The sequence below is a fragment of the Lycium ferocissimum genome, chromosome 9, assembly GCF_029784015.1.
Source record: "Lycium ferocissimum isolate CSIRO_LF1 chromosome 9, AGI_CSIRO_Lferr_CH_V1, whole genome shotgun sequence".
NCBI lineage: Eukaryota > Viridiplantae > Streptophyta > Magnoliopsida > Solanales > Solanaceae > Lycium > Lycium ferocissimum.
In genome coordinates this window covers 57945061-57955229 of record NC_081350.1, presented here as the reverse complement: position 1 = coordinate 57955229, position 10169 = coordinate 57945061, and the positions used below count along the sequence as shown (strand labels likewise).

Here is a 10169-nt window from a genome sequence, read left to right as displayed (position 1 = left end):
GCGGGGATAGCTCAGTTGGGAGAGCGTCAGACTGAAGATCTGAAGGTCACGTGTTCGATCCACGTTCACCGCATTCTTTTTATTGATATTTTTTATCGGAAATTACCTAGTAATGGAAAGGAACTAATACATAAAGAGACCAGGAATTCATTCCTGTTCGGCACTTCTGCTTCAGTGTATTGGTTAATAACCTAACCTCACATTCTTGGAGGCTAAGTTATGCGGACTCTTCATTTTTTATGCCACACCCTTCTCGACACAGGACGGGTGCGGGTGTGGGTGTGGGCAGAGCACTACTAAAAAAGGTACTTTTCGGCCTAAAAAAAAACCCAGCGGTTGAGTCGGGGAAAAAAACCGGCCTCGCGTAGGTCGGTAAATTCGTAATATTTATTTTTTAATTTTTTTAAAATAAACCGTACCCATAATGCGGTAATATTATAAAATTTCAACAAATAATATACAGGCACCTCACTAGGTCGGAATTTATTTCCAGATAAATATTATAACTTTATTTTTAATTTAAAATATCAATAGCGCCAAAGGTAGAATATTTAAATAAAAATAAGCTTATTAAATATCTCTATCAGTCATGAGAGTCGGTATTGTTTTTAATTAAATATACCGACCTCATGAGGTCGGTAATATTTTCAACTAAAATGCACCCAGACCCAATTCGTTCCCATTTCTCTGCTTCTCTCTTGTCACTGTTCTCGCCCCCTCTCTCACTAACCCTAGTCTAACTCCGGCGACGTCACCATGTCTCCCGCCCTTCTCCTCTCCCTCGCTCCTCTATGTTCTATCTCTTTCTCTCTTCTCTATAAGCAAAATAATACTTACAACTTGCATAACGCTAGGTTTCAAAACCTAAGGAAGAACCAAGTAGTTACCTTCTCGGATCCTCACAGATATTGTTCAGGCCAGTACTCGATTTCTTAATTCACTAGACGATACTCTAATTTTAGTTATCATTAGTGTTTAATCCAAGATTTTGAAAAATTTGGATTTTCCTTTTTTGATGTTTGATTTGGGTAAAGAATTTGCCCCGTATGACTTTGTTTGTATATCCTGAATGTCTTGATTTTGTGTGTATTTCTTTTTTTTTTAAATTCCGATGTTGTCCTTGCCAATGGGGAGGAGGGACTTGCAGAATCCATATGCTTTCATTCTTCCCCAGCAATTGCTAAATCTTGAATCTTTTGACTGGGCATCTTTATGCAGATTATTTTTTGTTGAAGATGTATTTCTTGCGTGTTCTTCAAATATAAATTTTTACTTATTTTTTATGTTTGGCTAGTATTCAGATTTTTTTGTTTACCATCTCCCAGGGTATGAAGGAATCCAAAATAAAATGTGTTGTGGATTTCTTTTGTTCATTTATCTCAATCCAATACTAACCAAAAGCTAGCGTAGCTATTTTCTTATGTTCATTTATCTCAGTCCAGCCGGACACGATGTATAACTATAGAAGTCACGACATCAAAACGTATTATAGTCAATTGGGTAAAGTTCTATGGAAAATGGAAGTGTTTGTGTATGTGTTTGGTCAAAACAAAATAACTTTTGCATCCTTTGGTACAACGAATACCAATTTATTGCATTTGGATGTTTTAGTGGGATCTGGAGCCAGAAGGCACGCCTCTAGTGCAATTGAGATATGTTAAATTGTTATTGCTATTCAGTTGATATTTCATTTTTACTGCTTGAATTCACGTGCTAGCTGATCGTAGCATGCTCTTTGTCACGTGCAAAGATTGGATCTTGTGAATATAATTTTCAGGGGAGGTAGGATTGGGCATATAACTGAAAACATAATATAAGGGTGTGTCCCTAGCAGATGATGTCTTAGATTTGAAGATGCTTAAAGAGTCATTTGTGATAGACAATGTGGTAAGATGATTAGATAGTTCCATGTATCATGTTTAATTTGTCTTGAAGATTTCTGAGTTCTGCAATAAAACTATTTGAAAAATGATTAAAGCTTCTTTTCTTTCCCGATGAAACTTAAATTCTGTTTGCTTATGAACAACCCAGGCTTGGTAACATGGACTCTGAACGGAAGATTCGCTAATTTGTAGTGCAAGCCTTATCTAGTTTGGACCTTATTCCTCCTTGTGCTCATAGATTAATATTTTAGACGTGCATAGCTTTATTAAATAGTATTAGGTACATAAAAAAACATCAATATATCAGTGAGCTTTATGATTGCTTAATTAAGTTCTATTCTACTATCTTGTGGGCTCTTTAGTTTTTATTTCGTTTGGTCTAGCAGTCTGGCCACTGCTTGGATCCTTTTTACGTAGAAAGTGTACTATGTTGAAAATGTCCATCCAGGTGAAAAAGATCTTATACGTTTAATATCAAAAAGCTGCATGTAAAGTTCTTTTTCTTAAACCTTATCAAAAACACGTTCTTGTTTTCTCTCAATTATGTTACTTTGGAAAAGATACATCTACAAAAATTGTCTAATAGAATTTAGTTAGCTTGGTGTTTTTTTTTTTTTTTCCTTTTCAATTGTGACTTTGTGAGTGGTGTAGAATCATACAAACATAAACTAAAATAAAAGGTTTGGCGGCTTATATGTATAGATGGCTAAGTGATATATGTGGACGTCATGTCTTCAAGTCTTTTAAAATTGATTATTTAATGATTTTCATATACACTCTCTGGTGGAGTGACTTAGCAAACTTGTTCCACAGTACATGACTTGCAAATATTGAAGTAAGAATATTTTTCAGTACTGTATGTTGGTGTTCAATTTTGCATCTTAGAAGGTTCTTATTAAGGTTTTGCCACTTCTTTGGTACTGTCCACAGATCATAAATAATATTATAGGACTATACAGCTACTAAAACCAAGCAATTACACTTGTGATTGGGTAAACAATAGTATGGTTACCTGTTGAATGCAGTGAGGTTTAAGCATACACCATTCTATTATCAAAAATGGAATATTCATGCTTGTATTGAAATAAGTATAATAACATTTCCATGGTTTCAATTCATAGATTGTGAAAACACAGAATCTTGAAGTTCTGGTAACATATAAAGGTTTTAGAGAAGCTCACTTTTAGTTGACCCTTTATGGTATTCAGATTCCCACGATTAGAAGGCCAAGAAGAAAAATCACCAATCATGTTAGTATTTGTAATTGATAGGAGTCTAGACTCTGGAAGCGCTTGTTTCTTTTTAACTAGTGGCTTTAGCTCCACTTAATTAGTTATAAATTCAAGCACATAAAGAATGAACTTCAGCAATACACCGCAAACTGGGGTTAGCTTGAAGGTAGCATTGTGAATAGGGGCATCAATTATGCAGTTTGATTTTGTAAGACATGTATCACCTAAGCTTTAAACTTGATCAGCTTTAATTTATTTGAGCTGACAATTGGAACTCACCTTTCGCTTGTCAAAAAGTCAGCAACTTGGGTGTAGAAACTGTTTGGGAATTTAGCTGTGCCTTTCAACTCTACTACAGAAACTTTTCATCCCCTTCTCTTACCATAACTGTTTCCAAAGATGTTATCAATTGTAGAGCACAAATGCATGACATACTACTAGTCAGAGATAGAAATATTATAGCTTATCACCGCAGATTCTATAACATTACACCTATTTCATTGTATTCTGAATGAGTAAGAGAATATTTAGGTCTTTAATATGCTTATAGTTTACTTCCTTTTTTTTCTTTTTTCTGCCAATTAGTTTTATGGCCATGTGTGTTTAACAATTATTTGGAATGAAGATTGGACTCTTTGATTTGTACGTGTGTTTCTGCCTACCATTCAGTTAAGTCAAAATTTGTATTTTGTTGCATCTATTATCCAGGGAAGGAAGAGAAAGGATTCAATTGTCATCACCCTTATTTATATATAAAGTATGTGATGGGGTCTAGAAAAAGTAGAGAAAGGATACATTTGTCATTGCCCTTGCTGATGAAACACGCGATGAGCCAAAGATTAGGATGAACAAGGTCGTATGCGAAGATTTGAGGTAAGGCATGCAATTGTAAGTTGCCTGAAAAATCCTGCCCAGTTGCTACAGGCAGTCAATGCCTATGCTCAAAGTCAAGACTACGATTACCGAGAAATAGAGAAAGTTGACGTTAACGCTGATGCAGAGATTCTAAGGTAATCTGATCTTCTAACTCGTATTTTTCTGTTTCTTTTTGCAGTTGTTACCTGATTTGTAAATTTTGTTTTTATAGGAAATGCATGTCCACTTTCAGGAACAGGAATTTTGATTCTTATTTTATATGACCAATTGTTTAATTGGTCAAATTTTGCAGTTCCTCATAGTTTAATATACCAATCAGAGATAAGTGTCATACCAACTATAGTCGATACAAAGTAGTTAGATTTATACTTAGTTGATCGTATGCTTATATTAGGTTTGGAGTTTTGGGGAGTCTTTTGATTCTGGTAGACTTGTATACCCATTTGGGGTTACATTCAAGATTTAGAAAACCTAAATTAGGGGATCCCTCGGTTGCCTTGCAAGATAAATCATTTAACAGTAGAATGAAATGGACGTGAGAGCGGAATGCACACAGAAGATTCATGTAGCTGATCCCAATTATTTGGTCTTGAAGCGTAGTTCCACATGTCTTACCTGTCTTTGGTGCATCGGCTGCCTGTCTGACCCGGTTGACGCAGTGCATTGACTACCTTACTTATCCATCAAGCATTCAATAATTTAGAGTCGCTATCTGCTCAGTGACATATATGCCCCCAACTAAAGAAGTTGCGGGAACGTCTTACCCCAAAGTAATACAGTACAAGTACATGAAAGATTATGTAATGAAGAGGTAAACTAATTCATCATGTAATTTCCGACAGGGCAACCGATATGAAAGGGATGGATGCTTTTCGCATCCCCTTGGTTTTTGCAATATCTGCTTGAACTCAGTTTATGATAATTGTGACTTGATGATGCACCTATTCATTGATGTCAATTTTACCCTTCGAATCAGGTACAAGTACGAGAATGACAGAGTAATGGATGCTTCTTCTCCTGATGTAACATCCCCTTTACACTATCAGCTTTATGGCAATGGAAAAATTAGAGGTGATACGTCTTCAAGAGGGAGTCAAAATCAACTTCTTGAGAGATAGGTCTTTTTTTATTTCATTCATTATAATAGTTTGCCACCTTCAAATTGTCACTTTTGCAAATTTCCTTGGACTTTTTTGTGGAGTGTGTTTTTTTTTTGCCTGAAATCCTTTTGGAGCTCTTCCTAAACTAGTGCCCCTTCGACCTGAATTGAATCTTCAATTTGACTTGGTTGTTAGTTTCATATTTCCTGTCTATTACACTTCCTTCACAACTGTAAACCTGACATGGATGCTGTGAATTAATTGTTAGATATGGACCTGTGTTTACAGTTGTAAGACCTTTCATTTTTGATTCCTCTGGGAAGATTTGTTTATTTTAGTATATTTTCTGAATGGTCTGATTTTTTTGTCCTACGCAGAAACCACATGTTCAGCAATTCATGGCTACTGAAGATGCATTGGGTAAAGCCGCAGAAGCGAGAAATATGAGCCAACAGCTTTTAAAGCGTCTGCAAGGAACTGGTGATGCAATCTCTTCACGGTCACTAGTCATTGGAGGAACATCAAAGAGTATGAGCAGCCTTAGGCAACTTGAGGTTTTTCTCTTTTAAAACTTATAAAATACTGTCTAGGCTGTGGACCTGTGGTAAAAAGTAAAATAGAAGCCACACCTTTCTGGATTTCTTTGGAGAACATCATGAAATTATGCCTGTACTTGGGCTACTATCAATTGAATTGTGTTATTGTTAAAAGGGTCAGCATACTTTTTCTGATTAAGTTTATAGATGTAAATATTTGTCTATTTCGAGGTTGTAAATAGTTGCCTCGGTACTGATATTTGCTACCTGCTATTTCCTCTTTCACACATTTCTCCGTAGAGTAACCACTATTTTGAGTTTTTGACCCTTACAACAAATACTATGCTTGCGTAAAATTATTAGCTTACTATATCTGGTACTTGGTTATTGTTGGTTAAATGTAAATCTTTTAAGCACTAAATATGAGAGTCTGAGTATTGTGGAGTAGACAAGTCACCAGAATAATGATTTAAATCATTTCATAGTGATGATCTTTGAGGAAAGCAGTTCCAGTTAACATTCATTTTAGCTTATGGTTAGAAATTTGGTACTACCAAGTTAATTTATAATGAACTCACGACACATATATCTTCACTTTTAAGAGAGTGTACATAGCGAACATTTGAACTTCAAAGGAGGTGAGGTAGTAGACTTGTAGGGTAGATAGAAAATGGAGAAAATAAATATCTTTTGTGTTAGAGAAATACTTTTCTCTCATCATTATGCAGGGGTTTTCAAAGGAATTTATAGTATCCTGGGCTACTCCACCCACAGCCTTATGGTTTTGGGTTGGATGCTCAGATTCTTTCGTATGGTATCAGTTTGTTATGTTGTTTTTGTAATATGTACCAGATTTGTTAGATACAATTGCTTTTATTGAACTTTAAATATTCCATGCCATGACTTTCTTAGATTTTATTGGTTCCAACATTCTTTCTCTTTGAGCTTGACGTTGCATACCTCGCTATCATACTTTCTACATGTAATGATGATTGTATGTACATCTTATCTTTTGTCCTTTTAACTTGTGTATTTAGGTTTGGATGCCTCGGATGCTGGCTTAGCAGCAGTTTTAGAATCTTTGGGATTTTGTATGAAGCTTCGTGGTTCTGAAGCTTCCATATTGGAAGACTTGGAAAAGGCAATCAACTTGTTTCACACAAGGCGAGATTTTGTTGTAAGTGGTCGTGCCTTGTTAGATCATGCTAACAAGGCACAAAATGAGTATGAAAGGTGCGGCAAATGTCACACATCACTTTGTCCTTTATTTTCACTGGATCAGATCCTCGCTTATTTGCAATGTACAAGTTTTTCTAATTCTTATTCAAACCAAAAACCGGGGTGCCCTGGCAAAATTAGATCGGACTCTAGTGCCTTGAATATTGTATTCCTGATTGTCGGACATTTGGTTGGACAAAAATTCAAGCTCTGTAACTAGGATATCTTGGTGATCACTGATGGGACTCACGTGTCAAACACACAAAGGCATGTTTGAATGTTAAATGTTATGGTGGATTTGTGGATTTGCGAGGGGTAAAGTAGTCTAATGTTGTAAACTAACTTAGTGTAGACTAGTTTAATGTTTTGTGGATGTTTACCAATGTTGAAGTAGTTTAATGTTGTTTTGATGTTTGCGAAGGTTGAAGTAGCTTAATTAATGTCTCTTGTGAATGTTTGATTGACGTTTTTATTCAACTTTGAAGTAGTTTTGAATTGAATTTGATGTTTTGGTGGTTGTAATATATGTGTTGTAATAGTAGCTTATTGTTTTATGTATTTATAGTAGTTTGGTGTATTGTTGGCGACTATTTGGGCTCGTTTTAGTTGAAAGTAAAATTATTTTCATCTTGACGGGAGGAGGCAAATTTGAATAAGAGCTAGGTGCTACAATTGTTTTTGCGGTATCACCGACCTCATGAGGTCGGTACTGAGCAAAGTTTACCCAGAAAGTGCTAATTACCGACCTCATGAGGTCGGTTTTCTGGAAAATTTTCTCACAAATTGCAAATTACCGACCTCATGAGGTCGGTAATATGCAAAATTATTCAACATATGGGTAATTACCGACCTCATGAGGTCGTTTTTCTGGAAAATTATTCAACATATAACTAAAATACCGACCTCATGAGGTCGGTTTTTTGGAAAAATATATCATATATTCATATAAATTACCGACCTCACGAGGTCGGTAAAGTCATATGATTATATAATTAATATAATTTACCGACCTAATGAGGTCGGTATTTTAATTAATTAAAACCCGGCTAAAAAACTTTCGCCTCGTGAGGTCGGTATTTTAATTAATTAATGCTCGGCTAATTGTGGGCCTTTTACCGACCTCATGAGGTCGGTTTTTCGCGACCTCATGAGGTCGGTAATAATTCGACCCACTATATTCCGACCCGAATTTGAGGTCTGTTTTGAGGTCGGTTTCGTCAAAACCGACCTCGAGGTCGAGAAAAAGTCATTTTTTGAGGTCGGGAAAAGCGCTTTTTTTTAGTAGTGGAGGCGGATCCAGAATTTAAATTTTAGGGGTTCAATTTTAATATCTTAAGTATTGAAACCATTATATTTAAAAGTTATGGGTTCATATCTACTATTTAATACTCCCTCTGTTTCAATTTACGTGTACCTATTTCCTTATTAGTCCGTGCCAAAAAGAATGATCCCTTTCTATATTTAGAAACAATTTACGTTTATGCAATAATTTATAGCCACACAAAGTATATGTGACTCATTTAACACCACAAGTTTAAAAGTCTTCCCTTATTTCTTAAACTCCGTGCCCAATCAACTGAGTTCACATAAATTGAAATGAAGGGAGTGCAATTTTAATAATTTGTTACACATAAATTTACGCTCCGCGTCGAAAGTTAGGGGTTCAATTGAACTTCAACTTACCACGATAAATAACCCCTGGGTGTGGGTGTGGGTGTGGGTGTGGGATACGTCTCAAATGCGGTCAACCAACTTCAGATACTTTGATCTGAGTCCATGGACAAATTTGGGGGGGAAATTGAGATTTTGATTTCTCAAAATGAAAGATACAACAGATTTAAGACATGGGAAATGACATATCTTCAATATTATAGTCCTTTTGTCTCATATTCGTTGCTTCATGTTTCAGGCCAAACAGAGAGAAACCGACAATTCAAGGTGTCATGTTCTTTATAGCTGTATTTTTATAATTTTGAATTTTCTTAGCCGAATTCCCGCACCCCTAACAAAACTTGGATCAGCAACCTCGAATCTTATAATTTAGATTTTGCCGAATCCGACACTCGAATCCGTACCGGCACCCGAGTCCGAGCAGGAGGCTGGCTTTCGATATTCCTCTACATTATTTATCTTACATTTGCTAGGATTTGGAGCCTTGCAATCATTTCAATCCAGAATTTTGGTCCAGGTTACTGTGGGTTGTGATTAAACAGTATCAACACTTTGCCAAAGTTTGAAGCCTTCCCATCATTTTATTGGACCAAAGAGACAAGGGTAATAGTGTGTGCTAACTGCATAATTGTAGACTTGTGGTGTCACACGGATTTTTGCATGGTATTCTTCAAAAAGATGTTCTTTGCAATTAATGTCAAAGGAAAATCACCACTCTCGCTTTAAAGATAGAGCAACAAAAGGCAATACACTAACAAGAATATATTATCCAAGGGAATGGAGAGATTGATGATGATGTCACACACCGTATTGGGGCAGGGTAGATAAAATGGAGGTAGATAAAATGGAGGTAGCCTCCAGAGTCTTGTGTGACAAGAAGGTGCCTCCAAAACTTAAAAGCAAGTTCTACATAGCGGTGGTTATTAGATCAACTATGTTGTATGGGGCGGAGTGTTGGCCAGTCAAGAATTCTCACGTTCAAAAGATTAAAGTTGCGGAAATGAGGATCTCTTTGCGATGGATGTGCGGGCATACTAGGAGAGATAGGATTAGAAATGAAGATATGCGAGACAAAGTGAGAGTAGCCTCGGTGGATGATAAGATGTGGGAAGCGAGGCTGAAATGGTTTGGTCATGTGCAGAGGGGATGCACGGATGCCCCAGTGCGGAGGTGTGAGAGGTTGGCTATGGACGGTTTTAGGAGGAGGTAGAGGTAGGCCGAAGAAGCATTAGGGAGAGGTGATTAGACAAGACATGACGAAGGTACAGCTTAGTGAGTACGAGGACACAGATTAGGGTAAAAGAGTAGTAGGTAGTTGTGCGTTGCACTACTTAGTAGGTCAATAGTAGTAGTCGTAGTATTACTTGTATAGTTTTTTGTCCTTCGACTTCTGTTACATTCTGTTATTTCTTGTACTGCGATTAGTTTATTTGTATATCGACTGTAGTTACTGCCTTTTTTTCATAATGCTGTATCATGCTTTACCTTATATATTTATCTGTGGTAGTTACTGCCTCTTTTTTTTCAAGCTTGCTTTATCATGGCTTTTTCACTCTCGTTATTTTCATTTTAATACTGTTTTGATATATTTATCCATATCTAACCTTTTTTGTCAAGTTCTCTCTTGAGCCGAGGGTCTTTCGAACAGCCTCT

General features: G+C 36.4%; 1 non-coding gene across 1 annotated transcript; it reads left to right on the top strand.

Moving 5' to 3' along the window:
• On the top strand, positions 1-73 carry TRNAF-GAA (transfer RNA phenylalanine (anticodon GAA)). Its single transcript has one exon. It is a non-coding gene; the product is annotated as a tRNA-Phe (tRNA).
• Positions 74-10169: the final 10096 nt, after the last annotated feature.